The sequence below is a fragment of the Bos javanicus genome, chromosome 4, assembly GCF_032452875.1.
Source record: "Bos javanicus breed banteng chromosome 4, ARS-OSU_banteng_1.0, whole genome shotgun sequence".
Classification (NCBI taxonomy): domain Eukaryota; kingdom Metazoa; phylum Chordata; class Mammalia; order Artiodactyla; family Bovidae; genus Bos; species Bos javanicus.
In genome coordinates this window covers 70,223,722-70,242,322 of record NC_083871.1, presented here as the reverse complement: position 1 = coordinate 70,242,322, position 18,601 = coordinate 70,223,722, and positions in this window count along the sequence as shown.

Genomic DNA, 18,601 nt, shown 5'->3' with positions numbered 1-18,601 from the left:
TCTATTTCTTTGCATTGATTGCTGAAGAAGGCTTTCTTATCTCTTCTTGCTATTCTTTGGAACTCTGCATTCAAATGGGTATATCTTTCCTTTTCTCCTTTGCTTTTTGCTTCTCTTCTTTTCATACCTATTTGTAAGGCCTCCCCAGACAGCCATTTTGCTTTTTTGCGTTTCTTTTCCATGGGGATGGTCTTGATCCCTGTCTTCCTGTACAATGTCACGAACCTCATTCCATAGTTCATCAGGCACTCTATCTATCAGATCTAGGCCCTTAAATCTATTTCTCACTTCCACTGTAGAATCATAAAGAATTTGATTTAGGTCATACCTGAATGGTCTAGTGGTTTTCCCTACTTTCTTCAATTTAAGTCTGAATTTGGCAATAAAGAGTTCATGGTCTGAGCCACAGTCAGCTCCTGGTCTTGTTTTTGCTGACTGTATAGAGCTTCTCCATCTTTGGCTGCAAAGAATATAATCAATCTGATTTCGGTGTTGACCATCTGGTGATGTCCATGTATAGAGTCTTCTCTTGTGTTGTTGGAAGAGGGTGTTTGTTATGACCAGTGCATTTTCTTGGCAAAACTCTATTAGTCTTTGGTCTGTTTCATTCTGTATTCCAAGGCCAAATTTGCCTGTTACTCCAGGTGTTTCTTGACTTCCTACTTTTGCATTCCAGTCCCCTATAATGAAAAGGACATCTTTTTTGGGTGTTAGTTCTAAAAGGTCTTGTAGGTCTTCATAGAACCTTTCAACTTCAGCTTCTTCAGCGTTACTGGTTAGGGCATAGACTTGGATTACTGTGATATTGAATGGTTTGCCTTGGAAACGAATAGAGATCATTCTGTCATTTTTGAGATTGCATCCAAGTACTGCATTTCAGACTCTTTTGTTGACCATGATGGCCACTCCATTTCTTCTGAGGGATTCCTGCCCACAGTAGTAAATATAATGGTCATCTGAGTTAAATTCACCCATTCCAGTCCATTTCAGTTCGCTGATTCCTAGAATGTCAACATTCACTCTTGCCATCTCTTGTTTGACCATTTCCAATTTGCCTTGATTCATGGACCTGATGTTCCAGATTCCTATGCAATATTGCTCTTTACAGCATCGGACCTTGCTTCTATCACCAGTCACATCCACAGCTGGGTATTGTTTTTGCTTTGGCTCCATCCCTGGGGACTGGAATGCAAAAGTAGGAAGTCAAGAAACACCTGGAGTAACAGGCAAATTTGGCCTTGGAATACAGAATGAAGCAGGGCAAAGACTAATAGAGTTTTGCCAAGAAAATGCACTGGTCATAACAAACACCCTCTTCCAACAACACAAGAGAAGACTTTACACATGGACATCAGCAGATGGTCAACACCAAAATCAGATTGATTATATTCTTTGCAGCCAAAGATGAAGAAGCTCTATACAGTCAGCAAAAACAAGATCGGGAGCTGACTGTGGCTCAGATCATGAACTCCTTATTGCCAAATTCAGACTTAAATTGAAGAAAGTAGGGAAAACCACTAGACCATTCAGGTATGACCTAAATCAAATTCCTTATGATTCTACAGTGGAAGTGAGAAATAGATTTAAGGGCCTAGATCTGATAGACAGAGTGCCTGATGAACTATGGAATGAGGTTCGTGACATTGGACAGTAGGCAGGGATCAAGACCATCCCCATGGAAAAGAAGTGCAAAAAAGCAAAATGGCTGTCTGGGGAGGCCTTACAAATAGCTGTGAAGAGAAGAGAAGTGAAAAACAAAGGAGAAAAGGAGAGATATAAGCATCTGAATGCAGAGTTCCAAAAAATAGCAAAAAGAGATAAGAAAGCCTTCTTCAGCAATCAATGCAAAGAAATAGAGGAAAACAACAGAATGGGAAAGACTAGAGATTTTCTTTTTTCTCTTCAAGAGAGAGAGTTTTTCTCTTCAAGAAAATTAGAGATACCAAGGGAACATTTCATGCAAAGATGGGCTCCATAAAGGACAGAAATGGTATGGACCTAACAGAAGCAGAAGATATTAAGAAGAGATGGCAAGAATACACAGAAGAACTGTACAAAAAAGATCTTCACGACCCAGATAATCACGATGGTGTGATCACTCACCTAGAGCCAGACATCCTGGAATGTGAAGTCAAGTGGGCCTTAGAAAGCATCACTACGAACAAAGCTAGTGGAGGTGATGGAATTCCAGTGGAGCTATTCCAAATCCTGAAAGATGATGCTGTGAAAGTGCTGCACTCAATATGCCAGCAAATTTGGAAAACTCAGCAGTGGCCACGGGACTGGAAAAGGTCAGTTTTCATTCCAATCCCTAAGAAAGGCAATGCCAAAGAATGCTCAAACTACCGCACAATTGCACTCATCTCACATGCTAGTAAAGTAATGCTCAAAATTCTCCAAGCCAGGCTTCAGCAATATGTGAACCATGAACTTCCAGATGTTCAAGCTGGTTTTAGAAAAGGCAGAGGAACCAGAGATCAAATTGCCAACATTCGCTGGATCATGGAAAAAGCAAGAGAGTTCCAGAAAAACATCTATTTCTGCTTTATTGACTATGCCAAAGCCTTTGACTGTGTGGATCACAATAAACTGTGGAAAATTCTGAAAGAGATGGGAATACCAGACCACCTGACCCGCCTCTTGAGAAACCTATATGCATGTCAGGAAGCAACAGTCAGAACTGGACATGGAACAACAGACTGGTTCCAAATCGGAAAAGGAGTACGTCAAGGCTGTACATTGTCACCCTGCTTATTTAACTTCTATGAAGAATGCATCATGAGAAACACTGGACAGGAGGAAGCACAAGCTGGAATCAAGATTTCTGGGAGAAATATCAATAACCTCAGATATGCAGAAGACACCACCCTTATGGCAGAAAGTGAAGAGGGACTCAAAAGCCTCTTGATGAAAGTGAAAGTGGAGAGTGAAAAAGTTGGCTTAAAGCTCTACATTCAGAAAATGAAGATCATGGCATCTGGTCCCATCACTTCATGGGAAATAGATGGGGAAACAGCGGCAACAGTGTCAGACTTTATTTTTGGGGGCTCCAAAATCACTGCAGATGATGACTGCAGCCATGAAATGAAAAGATGCTTTCTCCTTGGAAGAAAAATTATGACCAAGCTAGATAGCATATTCAAAAGCAGAGATATTACTTTGCCAACAAAGGTCCGTCTAGTCAAGGCTATGGTTTTTCCAATGGTCATGTGTGGATGTGAGAGTTGGACTGTGAAGAAAGCTGAGCGTCGAAGAATTGATGCTTTTGAACTGTGGTGTTGGAGAAGACTCTTGAGAGTCCCTTGGACTGCAAGGAGATCCAACCAGTCCATTCTGAAGGAGATCAGCCCTGGGATTTCTTTGGAAGGAATGATGTTTAAGCTGAAACTCCAGTACTTTGGCCACCTCATGCAAAGAGTTGACTCATTGGAAAAGACTCTGATGCTGGGAGGGTTGGGGGCAGGAGGAGAAGGGGACGACAGAGGATGAGATGGCTGGATGGCATCATGGACTTGATGGACATGAGTCTGAGTGAACTCCGGGAGTTGGTGATGGACAGGGAGGCCTGGCATGCTGCGATTCATGGAGTCACAAAGAGTTGGACATGACCGAGCGACTGAACTGAAGTGAACTGAACTGAACTCACTCATGCCTTCTTGCCTGGTTCATGTCACCTAGTTGTTCAGGACTCTAATGAAATGTCTCCTGGTGCAGATGCCCACTGTGGCCACATCCCCTGCAGGGCGGGAACGCTTTTGCTGTTTCCACTCAGGACCTACTTCACATTGGCACTGCCTTCCTGGCAGCACCCACACCCCTGTGCTGCACGGTTGGTCACCCATCTTCCCTTCAGGCAGAAGCCCCTGGAGGATGAAGAATGCATTTTATCTCTGGCCCGCTGTAGCCTCCCAGCACCGGCCGCAGTTTAATACAGAGAGAGTTCCAGAGTCAGAGATGAGTTACACTCCTATGTAGGCAAAAGGTATACAGACCCTTCTTAAAGCCCCTTTCCTGTGGTAGAACTAGCAAAAGTAGCAGTAGATCAACTTCAGGAATGGTGGTAGGTGATTCAGAGAGATCTGCCTCCTGGAACTGGAAAGCGTTGGTTGTCCGGAGGGTGTAGAAGAAGCTGCTGTTACAGTGCCTCATGTCCCGTTTCTCTGTGGCAGAAGAGACATGGTAATGTAGTTGTCCATTCATGAGGTCTACATGGCAGTCAATCAAAGCTTTTCTTCAGATTCCTCTTTTCAGTTATCAAAGAAACCATTCAATTAAATATTTTGGTGAAATATTTCTTTTGGTTAATTTGTTTCTGAGACACTGTGCCTAGCTCAGTTTGTACATAATAGAGTAATTGATATTCAATAAATAGTGGATGATTAAGTTGGAATATTTGACTTGATGGACAGACTAGTATTTTTTCCAAATGTAGTCTGCTATGTCATATAATCCCATTTAAAGCTGAAGCCCAGGCTGACTTTTAAAAAGCAATTGAAAAATAATTTAAATCCTTACTGAATTCTCTTTTAAAAATACCAAAGGATTCTGATACTCACCTCCAAAACTTTCTTAAAAGCCTCAGTCCTCTTCTCTGTCTGTCTCTAGATAGATATACATAGATAGATATAGATATTTACATCTCACAAATCTTGTCACCTTTTTTTGAACTTGTGAAACTTTAGTCTCTTTCCAAACTTCCAGATCCCACCCCATACTGGCTCTTGTCTTTTCCTTGTTCTCTAACCTTATTTACTCTTCTTAATGTAAACCTAATTCTCTCGATTCCTGCCCACACTTAGTTCAACCTGGGCAGCCGTAGCTCAGGAACTAGTCTGGCAAAGACAGAATTCTCCTGAAGGATGTGGACAGGAGGACTGGGAGAGGAGTGTGGAGTGTGAACAGTCCCGGGGGGCCGAGGGTGGAAACAGTCGGCTATACTTAGAGCTGATTATCTTTTCCCTGTGAGCAAAAGTGAGTAGAGTGAAACCTGCAGTCTAACCCTGAAAAGAGAACTTGTCCAAACTCCTCCTTTTGTTTAGTTTCAACGAATAACAAACATTAGCTTGCATCCTGTTTTTGCTTCTCTCTTTGTTGGTTTACCTAAGTTCATCCTCTGACCTTCATGGGACCTCCTCTAAAAGTCATTCTGTGAAAATCTGCTTTATTTCTAAGGAGCTTTGGAGAAAGAGTCTGTGACCTTCTTTGGCAGTTCATCACAAGAATTAACAACTCCTTTTAGAAAATTATTTTAACCCACGCACGTCATGCTATACATGTTAAGCCCAATCTATGGCCAGGGTCTGTGTGGAAAAGGCTGGTGTGAGGCCACAGGGAAGGACAGAAACTTCTGGACTGAGGAGCATTTGCCTTGTACACACACTGAAATTCAAAAGTCCTGAAAGCACCGTGTTGGATTGTGCTGGACTGGGGAGGTGAGAGACAAACACTGGTAAGTCAGATGCAGCTACACAGTGGTTTAGAATGTGTGTGTGCACGCATGTTCAGTGTGTCCGACTCTTTGTGACCCCATGGACGGTAGCCTGCCAGGCTCTTCTGTCCATGGGATTTTCCAGGCAAGAATACTGGTTTAGAATACAAACATATTTTGTGTAAAGAAAATTAAAGTTTTTCTTAACCTTTTATTATCTGATTGAGATGTTCTCAACATTACTACTTCATCCTAAGTTTTGCTGTAGATATGTATCAGATCAGATCAGATCAGTCGCTCAGTCATGTCCGACTCTTTGCGACCCCATGAATTGCAGCATGCCAGGCCTCCCTGTCTATCACCAACTCCCAGAGTTCACTGAGACTCACGTCCAGCGAGTCGGTGATGCCATCCAGCCATCTCATCCTCTGTCATCCCCTTCTCCTCTTGCCCCCGATCCCTCCCAGCATCAGAGTCTTTTCCAATGAGTCAACTCTTTGCATGAGGTGGCCAAAGTACTGGAGTTTCAGCTTAAACATCATTCCTTCCAAAGAAATCCCAGGGCTGATCTTCAGAATGGACTGGTTGGATCTCCTTGCAGTCCAAGGGACTCTCAAGAGTCTTCTCCAACACCACAGTTCAAAAGCATCAATTCTTTGACTCTCAGCCTTCTTCACAGTCCAACTCTCACATCCATACATGACCACTGGAAAAACCATAGCCTTAATTAGATGGACTTTGTTAGCAAAGTAATGTCTCTGCTTTTGAATATGCTATCTAGGTTGGTCATAACTTTCCTTCCAAGGAGTAAACGTCTTTTAATTTCACGGCTGCAGTCACCATCTACAGTGATTTTGGAGCCCCCAAAAATAAAGTCTGACACTGTTTCCACTGTTTCCCCATCTATTTCCCATGAAGTGGTGGGACCGGATGCCATGATCTTCGTTTTCTGAATGTTGAGCTTTAAGCCAACTTTTTCACTCTCCTCTTTCACTTTCATCAAGAGGCTTTGAGTTCCTCTTCACTTTCTGCCATAAGGGTGGTGTCTTCTGCATATCTGAGGTTATTGATATTTCTCCCAGAAATCTTGATTCCAGCTTGTGTTCCTTCCACCCCAGCGTTTCTCATGATGTACTCTGCATATAAGTTAAATAAGCAGGGTGACAATATACAGCCCTGACGTACTCCTTTTCCGATTTGGAACCAGTCTGTTGTTCCATGTCCAGTTCTAACTGTTGCTTCCTGACCTGCATACAAATTTCTCAAGAGGCAGATCAGGTGGTCTGGTATTCCCATCTCTTTCAGAATTTTCCACAGTTTATTGTGATCCACACAGTCAAAGGCTTTGGCATAGTCAATAAAGCAGAAATAGATGTTTTTCTGGAACTCTCTTGCTTTTCCCATGATCCAGTGGATGTTGGCAATTTGATCTCTGGTTCCTCTGCCTTTTCTAAAACCAGCTTGAACATCTGGAAGTTCATGGTTCACATATTGCTGAAGCCTGGCTTGGAGAATTTTGAGCATAACTTTACTAGTGTGTGAGATGAATGCAATTGTGCGGTAGTTTGAGCATTCTTTGGCATTGCCTTTCTTTGGGATTGGAATGAAAACTGACCTTTTCCAGTCCCGTGGCCACTGCTGAGTTTTCCAAATTTGCTGGCATATTGAGTGCAGGACTTTCACAGCGTCATCTTTCAGGATTTGAAATAGCTCAACTGGAATTCCATCACCTCTGCTAGCTTTGTTTATAGTGATGCTTCCTAAGGCCCACTTGACTTCACATTCCAGGATGTCTGGCTCTAGGTGAGTGATCACACCATCGTGATTATCTGGGTCGTGAAGATCTTTTTTGTACAGTTCTTCTGTGTATTCTTGCCATTTCTTCTTAATATCTTCTTCTTCTGTTAGGTCCATACCATTTCTGTCCTTTATCAAGCCCATCTTTGCATGAAATGTTCCCTTGGTATCTCTAATTTTCTTGAAGAGGTCTCTAGTCTTCCCCATTCTGTTGTTTTCCTCTATTTCTTTGCATTGATCACTGAGGAAGGCTTTCTTATCTCTCCTTGCTATTCTTTGGAACTCTGCATTCAGATGCTTATATCTTTCCTTTTCTCCTTTGCTTTTTGTTTCTCTTATTTCACAGCTATTTGTAAGGTCTCCCCAGACAGCCATTTTGCTTTTTTGCACTTCTTTTCCATGGGGATGGTCTTGATCCCTGCCTACTGTCCAATGTCATGAACCTCATTCCATAGTTCATCAGGCGCTCTATCAGATCTAGTCCCTTAAATCTATTTCTCATTTCCACTGTATAATCATAAGGAATTTGATTTAGGTCATACCTGAATGGTCTAGTGGTTTTCCCTACTTTATTCAGTTTAAGTCTGAATTTGGCAATAAGGAGTTCATGATCTGAGCCACAGTCAGCTCTTGGTCTTGTTTTTTGCTGACTATATAGAGCTTCTCCATCTTTGGCTGCAAAGAATATAATCAGTCTGATTTCGGTGTTGACCATCTGGTGATGTCCATGTGTAGAGTCTTCTCTTGTGACAGTGTTAGAAGGTATTTAACAGTGTTTGAGATTTTATGTATATCCATGAAATAAAAGGAACGAGACACCACAGAACTTAAAAAACCTGAAATGGTCTTTTAGTTTAAAAGACCAGTTTGGAAAATCCAATGGACGGAGGAGTATGGTAGGCCACAGTCCATGGGATCGCAAAGAGTCGGATACAGCTGAGCGACTTTATTTTCACTTTCTTTAAACTAGTTTAATGAAACAGTAATGTCAAAAATACATTTATTGAGCATATCCTATATTCTAAGGATTGTCCTGAGTCCTTCAGGAGATACAATGATAACAGATACATAGTTCTCAGGCTGTCCATCCCAGAGCAGATACACATGAAAACATCTAACCATAATACCAGACAGAATGAATCAGGGGCCGTAGCTGAAGGACAGCTATTAGACGTAGTAAACATCTATTGTTTCACCTACAAAACTGTCCCTTCTCTTCTCACAAGTCTCTTGATTTTCTTCAGGCCCACCCCCTTTAGCTCTCTGTTCACAGTGGAGCTGGTTCAACCTCCATGTCCAGGTTTCTTTACTTGTAAATTGGGTATAATGCTGACCTTACCTTGAAACATAATTTTGAGGATGAATGGAATCACTATATGTGAAAGGGATTTGCAGTGAGGAGAGTATACATATAAGAATGAAGTCATGAAATTTTCTATTACCAACAGTTTGAGAATAATTGATTTCAAGGCGAAACAAAATACATGATGATTTTTGCTGTCATTTTCAAACACCATGTGTATTCATTTGACAGTGAACACTTTGTATTTATGAATTTGGGGGCATTTTCTTCATCGTGTCTCTTTTTGGTTTCCCATACCCCTTCTTGCCCAGGAAGCTTATGCACACACACAACATTAAGCCTGGAGGCAACCCTTCAGTCTTCTGACAATTGGGCTGGACAGTCACTTGCAACAGATCCCTTCTTCCACCCCCTCCCAGGGCATCTTTGTTTTTCTGCTCTCTGTGGCCAGGAGGTTGCATATCTCATGTCTTTCTAGAAAATCATTGATTATATTTATGCATTAGCCTTTTATGTAATAGTTTTTGAGTTAGATTTAGTCTCAGTGGCTGAAAGTTCAGTGTTTCCTGAATATTCCCCTCAAATCCACAACCATGTTTGGCAGTGAAGAGACTGAGGAATGAATAGGCTTGGTTATAGATAGGGAGATGCTGGCAGAAATTTGCAAGCATTTGCATATATACAATTGTCTGTCTGCTGTTTGCTTTCATGCTTGCTCTCCTCCTCTGCCCCCTGTTCTCTCTGTGCAGTGAATTACTAATACAAATACAGATAATGAAATTTCTGATCCCAGCCTGCAAAAGCGGACGCACAGTTTGGAAGGTATCTGGGGAAAATGGATAGGTTCTCTTGATCTCGTTGCTTTATCCAGACAAGGAAATGAAGGGGAGAAAGTAATTACAGGGACTTGTCTTTGAAGGTAGAATGAGTGGCACTGACAGCATTTCTTTTCAGAGAATCTTGTAGAGATGCTATTTTCTTGTTAATACCAATAGGTATTTCCCTTGAAATAGAGTTCACTTATTAAAATGTGTGTTCAGCAGATGGGACGCTGTCCACAGGAAGCAGAAGAAGTTCTGTCCTTGTGGCTTCAGAACAGAGCAGGTCTAGGGGTAGATGAAATGTGCCCCCAGGATGGAGGCATTTGCCAGGAAAGCCATGATAGTGCAAATCCTAAAGGCAGGAGGAAAGCAAATTTGATCTTTTGGTAAATCACTGCTCCTGCACACTCAGGAATCACTAGTTCCTTAAAGCAAGAGCCTGACTGTCCTGGGCAGTTGGAGTTGGTAGCTCAGTGACCCGATTAGGTGGCAGTAATATCAAGAAATGTCCAGAGTATTACCAGTTAGAAAGTTCTGTGGAGAAAAAGGTGAAAAGCAATTTTAATTGGGAACTTTTCAGGTAACAGTTTTCTTACACCTATCCATGCAGTGAACCAAAAGTTAATATTCTGATAAGTAAGCAACTAAAATTAAGCCTCACATTTTCTTAAACAAACAATGAATAAACAATGCAATTTTAATTGTCAATGTACTGTATGAGTTATGGCATAATGTGATCAACTTTGGTTCCACAAATGCATGTCAACGCTTTATTTCTTTTTTGATAATCTTTGATTTTACCTATTGTTGACCTTTTACCATATGTTATGTGGTAAATGCCAATTCTGTTTGTCTAAACAGGTTTCTAAACAATGCAAGTTTGTGCTGACAGCTTGTATGAAAAGAACAAATATTTGCTTTATATTTCGTGTAAATACGTGCATGCTGTCAAACAAGACGGGCTTAAAGAGGCTTAGATTTTGTCTTTCATGGTTCACGAAGGGACAGCTAATCTATATTAGAAATAATTTTAGATGTTGAACTGCAGCATGGAAAATATAGATCTCCCACTGGTTGAAATGACATTAGTAGAAAAAAAATTCAGCTGAAAAAGGTTATGAAATGTTTATTTTGTCATATAACTTAAAATATGTTGGGATAGAATAAAAAAAGAGAGAAATGGTTTAGAAGAGTTTTCTCAAAGCTATTACTCTATTGGAAATAGTTTAGTGGTATTACACTATTTTAGACATACAGGAAATTATTTAACTTTACATTAGAACAGGGTTAAGTAAAAAAGTGATAGCATTATTTCAGATAAAGTAGATTGATTCCTTGAAATTACTTGTATTAAAGAAGTCATGGGGCAATAGTTAGGCTCTTGGCTTTCTTTCAGTTCTTGCGTGGCATAGCCTTTGTAGTCCGTAATGAGGTGGGAAGAGTTACACTGTTTTAGCTGCAGTTTTCTAGTGGAGAATGAGTGAAAGGAAATTTCTCTTAAAACAAAAACACTGTTTATCCTAGTGGTGCTATGGAGGTTTAACTGGTATATGAAATTTGTTTGCAGATATAATGGGTATCAATCTGAATATGAAATATTCATTACGTACCATATTGCTTTTGTTTAGATTCATGCTTTCTGCCATCTTAGGTGGGATTGCGGACTGATTTTCCCCTTTGATTCATCTCCTCTCTGACGATGGCCACCGTGCAATATTACTGGGATATGTCAGCCACAAGCTACCTTCTTGGTATGACTGTTGTCCTCACTTTCCTTTATACAATGAAGAATGAACTGTTCGGGCACTGCCATCTGCCTTAAACAACACACTTCATAACACGGAAGGAGAATTTTAATAAGACCTCCAAGGGGTCTGCTGCCATTTTTAAAGGGAAGGTTTCCTACAAAGGAAGTGCATGGAAACTCCCAAGAGAAAGCTGTTGAAAACACCCCTGGGGAGAGGACCCAGTGTCATCCCGTTTTATTGTCTACCTGTCACCACAGTCCTCGTGTGATTCTGACAGGCTGCTCTTTTCTCTTGTAGCCAGTGCTGCTTAATGTCATTTTCTTGGTTGAACATCTTTATTTCTGACTTGTTACAAACCATTAACTAGTTTCTAGGTTTCAATGTCCTGGCTACTTTTGACTAGTAAATCAGTTAGCATAACAAGATTTCCCTTTATCTTCTTGCTATGGAAAATCTCTACATGAAATGATCAATGTTCCAATTTTTATATATGAATCCTAGCAGATAGGAAGTGTCTGTCATCGGATGCAAGCTTCTTCTCTGAAAACATATTCTAGTTCACATAATAGAACCTGACACACTAGGTAACCATCACACTGTTTGTAGAAGGCTTCAAACAGTTTAGGTGAAAAGCAGGAAATTTTATAAGTTTATGGTTTCAAATAAATATAACCTTGCTTTTAATTAGATTTCGTAGATGAAATGTTTTCACACATATAATTTTTTGAATACATTTTGAGAAGCATTCAGTGGTTTAACAGTTGTCAATCTCCATAAACATCCTTAGTTATGGGTAGCATTGCTTAAATGAAGACTGGCTGCTTTGGACATTGATGTTAAAAATAATATATACAGACATGTGACTTGATGACATATTGCTAAAACATTGGAAACAATATTGACTTTACTCTGCTTTTGCAGAAAGCTACTCACATATGAAATTAATGTAGCTAAAACATAATCTTTTCCCAAAATTACTCCATACTCTTAAAGTTGTAAAAGTATGTTTTTAAAAAAAATACACTTACATATTATAAGCGAATCTATTAATGAAATGTTATAATATTTAAATCCTAAATAGTAATACTTATTGATTCTTACCTAATTGATGGGTTAAGGAGATTTAAAAGATTAGTTACTGACCTAACAATTTCACTTCTGGAACTCTGTCTTAGCGAAATAGTTAAGCAAGTACATAGTATATATGTTCAGTGTATGTGGCATTGTTTTTCAATTGTGAAAAATCTGAAGCTTAACAATCTATTAATAAGGGGATGGATAAATGAGCCATGGTATTCTATAAAATGGAACACTATGTTGTTGTTTAAAAAATGAACTACAGCTGGTGAGATGTTGCTATATAACACAGGGAGCCCAGGCTGGTGCTCTGTGATGACCAAGAGGAGTGGGATCTGGGGAGGGCAGGGAGGCTCAAGAGGGAGGGGATATATGTATAATTATAGCTGATTTGCATTATTGTTCAGCAGAAACCAATACAACATTGTAAAGCAATTTTCCTCCAATTAAAAAACAAATGAGAAAAAAAGTGGAAAAAAAAAAAGAACTACAAACATATGTGCTGATCTGGGAAATGTATTCGATATGTTGTGTGAAAAAAACAAATTGCAGCACAGTGTGTAGAGTGTGATACCATTTTTGAGGGTAGGGGGGACTCTCTCTCCCCACCCCCACCATCTTTGTGTGAGCACAGAACACAGTCTGGAAGGATCCACTCAGACAACCTCTGAGTGTGAAGGAATGTGGGAAATAAGAAGACCCGAGCTTCTGCTTACTATACCTCCATATTTCTTGAGTGGAGACTCTCTAATGTTTATAGACACCATGAGTTCACTTGGCAAGCTGATTAAATAATTTAATAAGAAAATTTCATGGCATGGAAAGGATAGGATGAAAAGACATAAATATAGCTACTAGAGATTTGTAACAAAGAAGCGTGGCTTCTTTCCATTCAGTTAGCTCTGGCACTTAGAACGTTTGTGTCTCTCTACATATTTTAACAACAGGACCTCAAAATCTGGGTGCACATGCTGTCAACCCCCAGTATATGTCATTCCAGGCAGTGGCAGTGGTCCTCAGTTGGTTTCTTGATGCTGTATTTCAAGTCAGCTCATAAATTATTAATAGTACATGTGTAGGTCAGAGACACACTAACCCTGACAATCATTCCATAATATTCTCTCTTTAGCTTTAGAAGAGAAGAGAAGAGAGTAATCAATATGCAACATCAGAGGTACGTTTCACATAGATATGGTATATGCACTTAGAAAAAAAGAGTTAAATCTTTACAAAAACCTGTCAGCCTGGCATTAATCTTCTATTATGAATAATGTGGCTATCCATGAATCTTTAACATTTTTTAAATGATGAAATTGTATGGTATGCTCTACCAAAGCAAATTTGATAATATGTGAGAAAAGATTGATCAATGAAGATGTTGATATACACGAATAAAAAATTTTAAACCTAGCTCATTAAAAGCAGAAAAAGTAACAGCCACACATTTTAATCTCAGGGTAAAATTTCAGCCCCAATAAATGTAGTTCTTACCATTATCCACAATGCCTAGAAATTATTCTTTAAACAAGTTATATAATTATTGTTTGGTTAAACCCATCAACTCATAAGACAAGCAGCTCTGGTAATATGCTACTAAGAACCAAGATGGTGCTGGTTCCTAGTTTATAATAAAAACTATATTTGAAAATTCCCAACAAACACAAAGATTAATGTTCCACATATAAGATGCAACAGTGCTTGAGAAAGATTATGAATACAATGACTTGTTAGAAATACTGCTGTATTTATTTTTTCCATGAAGTAATTCTGGAATAATTTGGCCCAGGTTTAATTTTTAGAGAAGGTTAGAAATGTAGACCAAGAACTTTGCTTATGAAATTTGCCTAATGAAGACATTTTAATCAGTGCTTGTTGAACTGAAGATAAAAATATAGTTTGTTTCTACAGATCTGAGGAGAATTAATATGTATCTGATTGTTAATATTTGATTCTTGTTTAATTATTTATGATATCAAGGAATGAATCTGTCAAGTAAATAATGAAATGCATACATGCAGCATATGTAATTAGGTTAGGTGCATAAATCCTAAGTGTTCACTTTATAGTTGTCAGTGTAAAATTTATTAATAATGAGAAATGTTAAGTGAAGAAAATTCTTAGCACAGTCTACCTCATTAGTGTGGATTATAGCAGTTGTTGGTCAAAGAGGAAGAAGAGGAGGAAGAGAAGGTGGAGGAAGAGGGGAATGAAGAGGCTTCATTTTCTTAGTTGTGCTTTAGTTAAAAAAACATTAGAGAGTTAGAGTACATTTTCCTTCCTCCTGTTTTTAAGTGTATGAATTGAACAGATGAGTTGTGGATTTAAATAAATGAAGCAAATGGAATAATTTCATATTGAAAAAATACAGACCCTGGGATTTCTAAATCCAGATAATTATTTAAGGGGGAAAATTCAACTAGCATTTGAGAACAAAAAACCTACTTATATGATTGAGCTGTCAGATTCTAATCTTAAAATTTGGCTCTAAATTCAGTGTGATGGCGAGGAGATGGCAAGAAATACACTATCAATTGCATTCTTCCTTTCCCCCTTCTCCTCACTAACTAAAAAACAAGCATGGAAGAGAGAAGCACCTTATCAAGCACGTTCCTCGTACCCTGGTTTTTCCTGGGCTGCTAGGACATGTAACAAAACAGGGGTCTGAGGAGATCTTAGGTATCTGTGAGTGGGGCTTGACGGTATACATAGTGCTAGGTGGGCTCTCTGGGTATGATGGGCTGGAGGTTACAGGATAAGCTCTCTGCCCCTGAGGATAGAATGGAAACCCTGCCCCCTGCAGGAACATGACTGAGTGGGCACCACCAACTCCACATTAAAGAATCTGACTTGATAACCTGGTTAAACTTAGCTCTGTCCTTAATGTTAAGGGGGCTTCCCTTGTAGCTCAGTCAGTAAAGAATCTGCCTGCAGTGCAGGAGACCCTGGGTTGGGAAGATCCCCTGGAGAAGGAAATGGCAACCCACTCCAGTATCCTTGCTTGGAAAATCTCATGGACAGAGGAGCCTGATGGGCTGCAGTCCATGGGGTCGCAAAGAGTCGGCACGACTGAGCGACTAACACTAACTAACTAACTAATGTTAATCATTAATAGTATTATGCGGTGTAAAGACCAGTCAACCAGAAAACAACATAATGAGATCTCACACTACCACTAATTAGCCTGGAAACTTCCAGAAAATTCTTTAAGTTCTTTCTTCACTTATCAAATGAGAGAGCTGATTCTGGGGCTGATTTCGGCTTTAATGGTCTATGATTCACAAAGATGATGTTGAAATACATTCAATTTTGTTCCAGTGCTGCCATGAGTTTCTTGGGCAAAAAAAAAGGGAGCGAGGTAGCATTAATATATGAACATTCATCATCTGACTGGGTATTGTTATAGCGGCAGTTATACATTTATAAGAAGATGGAAGATATAGTCACAAAAGGAATACCATATATTATTTTAGTAAATGATATGAATCTAACTATAGTAACCACTTAAGAACTTTTTTTTTTTTCTGCCTCAGGTATATAAAGTTACAAGAGAACTAGAAGGTCCATTTACGATAACATGACATTACAAAACAAAGACTGTATGTTGCAATTTTCCTACCAGCCCTGTAAAAGAGGGGAATGATTACTTAATTATTATGTCTTCAAAAGCTTCTGTGATTTACTGATTTTCAAAAGGGTAATATTCCCATGGTTAGTAATTGCATTAACAAATTATTTGCTAAATCAAAAAAATTACTTGCTATCCTCCTGATCTTAATTCTTAGATATCTGCAAGCTAAAGATTTTGGGGCAAAAATTACTTCCTTCATTTAAGCATTATTATTGAAAGGAAAACTTAAGATGTGGAGTCCATTATGTAGCTAGTTTTTAGGGAAAAAACAAAGGAAAAGAGTAAAAATGATTTTACCACCCTCTAAGAAAATTGCCGGTTGAGTTTAGCCAACTTACTATTGACTAAATCAATATACACAATTTTTGTGTGTATATTTTCCAAATATACAAAATGTATACCATATTTTGTGGAAAGGACCAATATAAGAATAATTTGGGGGCTTCCCAGGTGGCTCAGTGGTAAAGAATCTGCAGGAAGATGCAGGAGATGTGAGTTAAATCCCTGGGTCGGGAAGATCCCTGGAGAAGGAAATGGCAACTCACTCCAGTACTCTTGCCTGGGAAATCTTGTGGACAGAGGAGCCTGGTGCACTACAGTTCATGGGGTTGCAAAGAGTCAGGCACAATTGAGCATAGACACACATACATATTCACAAGAATAATTTAAATATGAGGATATTTGATTTTCAAATCATATACCATAATAAATTGCAGAGAAATACTTTTAAATACCTACCTAATAATCTTCCCTTCTTCCCTGGGAATCACTCCTTTCTCCCCAGCCCAGATTCTTCAGGAAAATAGACTTTTTTTTTAAAAGCCAGTAAGCTTTGTGATAGTTTGTATGCAGGAATAGATGACTGAGATACTGACTAAAATTCAGCTTTTGTTTTGATATTGCCTGTCTTAATTCTTGCCTTTCCCGTACTCCCTCCTCACCAATATAACTCAAAGGTAAATCCTGATTTGTTATCAGTGATGATTATCTCATCTCCTTTGCTAGTGAAATTGTGCAGAGAGGCATGTGGTCCTGTTCTGGCCAAATAAATAGGAAGAAAGATCTTCTGAGGGGTCTGCTGGTATAACTGACTCATTCGTAAGAAGAAATTTAAAGGAAGACTACTGCAAGGAGATCCAACCAGTCCATTCTGAAGGAGATTAGCCCTGGGTGTTCTTTGGAAGGAATAATGCTAAAGCTGAAACTCTAGTACTTTGGCCACCTCATGTGAAGAGCTGACTCATTGGAAAAGACTCTGATGCTGGGAGAGATTGGGGGCAGGAGGAGAAGGGGACAACAGAAGATGAGATGGCTGGATGGCATCACCAACTCGATGGACTCCGGGAGTTGGTGATGGACAGGGAGGCCTGGGGTGCTGCGATTCATGGGGTCGCAAAGAGTCGGACACGACTGAGCGACTGAACTGAACTGAATTGAGTCTCATTTTGGAGGCTGGACTTTACATATCTTCAAGTGATGCCTGGAACTATGGCAGCCATTTTGGAACCCTGAGAAGAACTACCTAAGGACAATGTCAGTAAGCTGAAGATGGAGTGGTGGAAAGATGAGAACAATCTGGGTCCTTGACAATATTAAACATGAATTAATTAACCTCAGCACCTGCTATCTTGAGCCTTCCTACAGGAAATACTACATTTTGTTTGCTGTTTAAGCTAGTAGAGACAGGTTTTTTATTACCTGCATCAAAGTTTTTCTAACACAAACAAGGTGAAAGAAGCTTTAATCCCTTTATGAGAACAGCTCATCCTTAAACTGGGAATGAGCTTTATTATACAGTCTGCTATAATATTTACAACCCACTTGTTTGCATAATAATGTTTATGTCCTTTGCTACTTGGACATGGGAATTATTTCTAGAATACTGGGTATCAATAAACACAAAACATGTTAAATTTACTGAAAACAAATACTAGACAACTGAGTATTTTGTGTCGTTAAATGTGAGGAAAGGGAAAGGCTTCTTGCAAAAAAGTGGTATTTAATCTGGACTTGGAAAAGTTGGAGATGAGGTTCAAGGGCATTCTAGAGAATGTGGGCACCCAACCTACTGAAGTACTATGTCGTGGGAGAAGAAATGCACTAGAATGACTTAGGGGTATCTCAGCAGTGGCCACAGGACTGGAAAAGGTCAGTTTTCATTCCAATCCCAAAGAAAGGCAATGCCAAAGAACTCTCAAACTACCACACAATTGCACTCATCTCACACACTAGTAATGCTCAAAATTCTCCAAGCCAGGCTTCAGCTGTTGCGATTCATGGGGTCACAAACAGTTGGACATGACTGAGCAACTGAACTGAACTGAATGGTAGATAGATAAGGCTGGAGCTGGTTAGGTGTGGACTGTGAATTGTCTTGAATGTCTTGTTAAGGAGTTTGGGCTTCCTTTACTTGGTGGTGGGAAACATTAGAGGGTATTTGAGCTGGTCACCACTTATTGATTCTGGATGAATTATTAAAGTTTACAGTATATATTATAGCATATATATAGTATACTATACTATATTTTACATATTTTAATAGAAAGTGTGCATGACTTTAATGAAACAATCAAAGAAAATTTCCACTCTAATTTGATTCTGTATTTTAAAGCAATTGCCAAGGGAACCAAGCAAGTGACTGGTTAAGTAGCCATTGTTTTCCAAAATGCTTAAAACCAGATGCAAGTGCCCCAGAGAGACTACTTGAAGGCTGCTGCTGCTGCTGCTGCTAAGTCGCTTCAGTTGTGTCAGACTCTGTGCAACCCCATAGACAGCAGCTCATCAGGCTCCCCTGTCCCT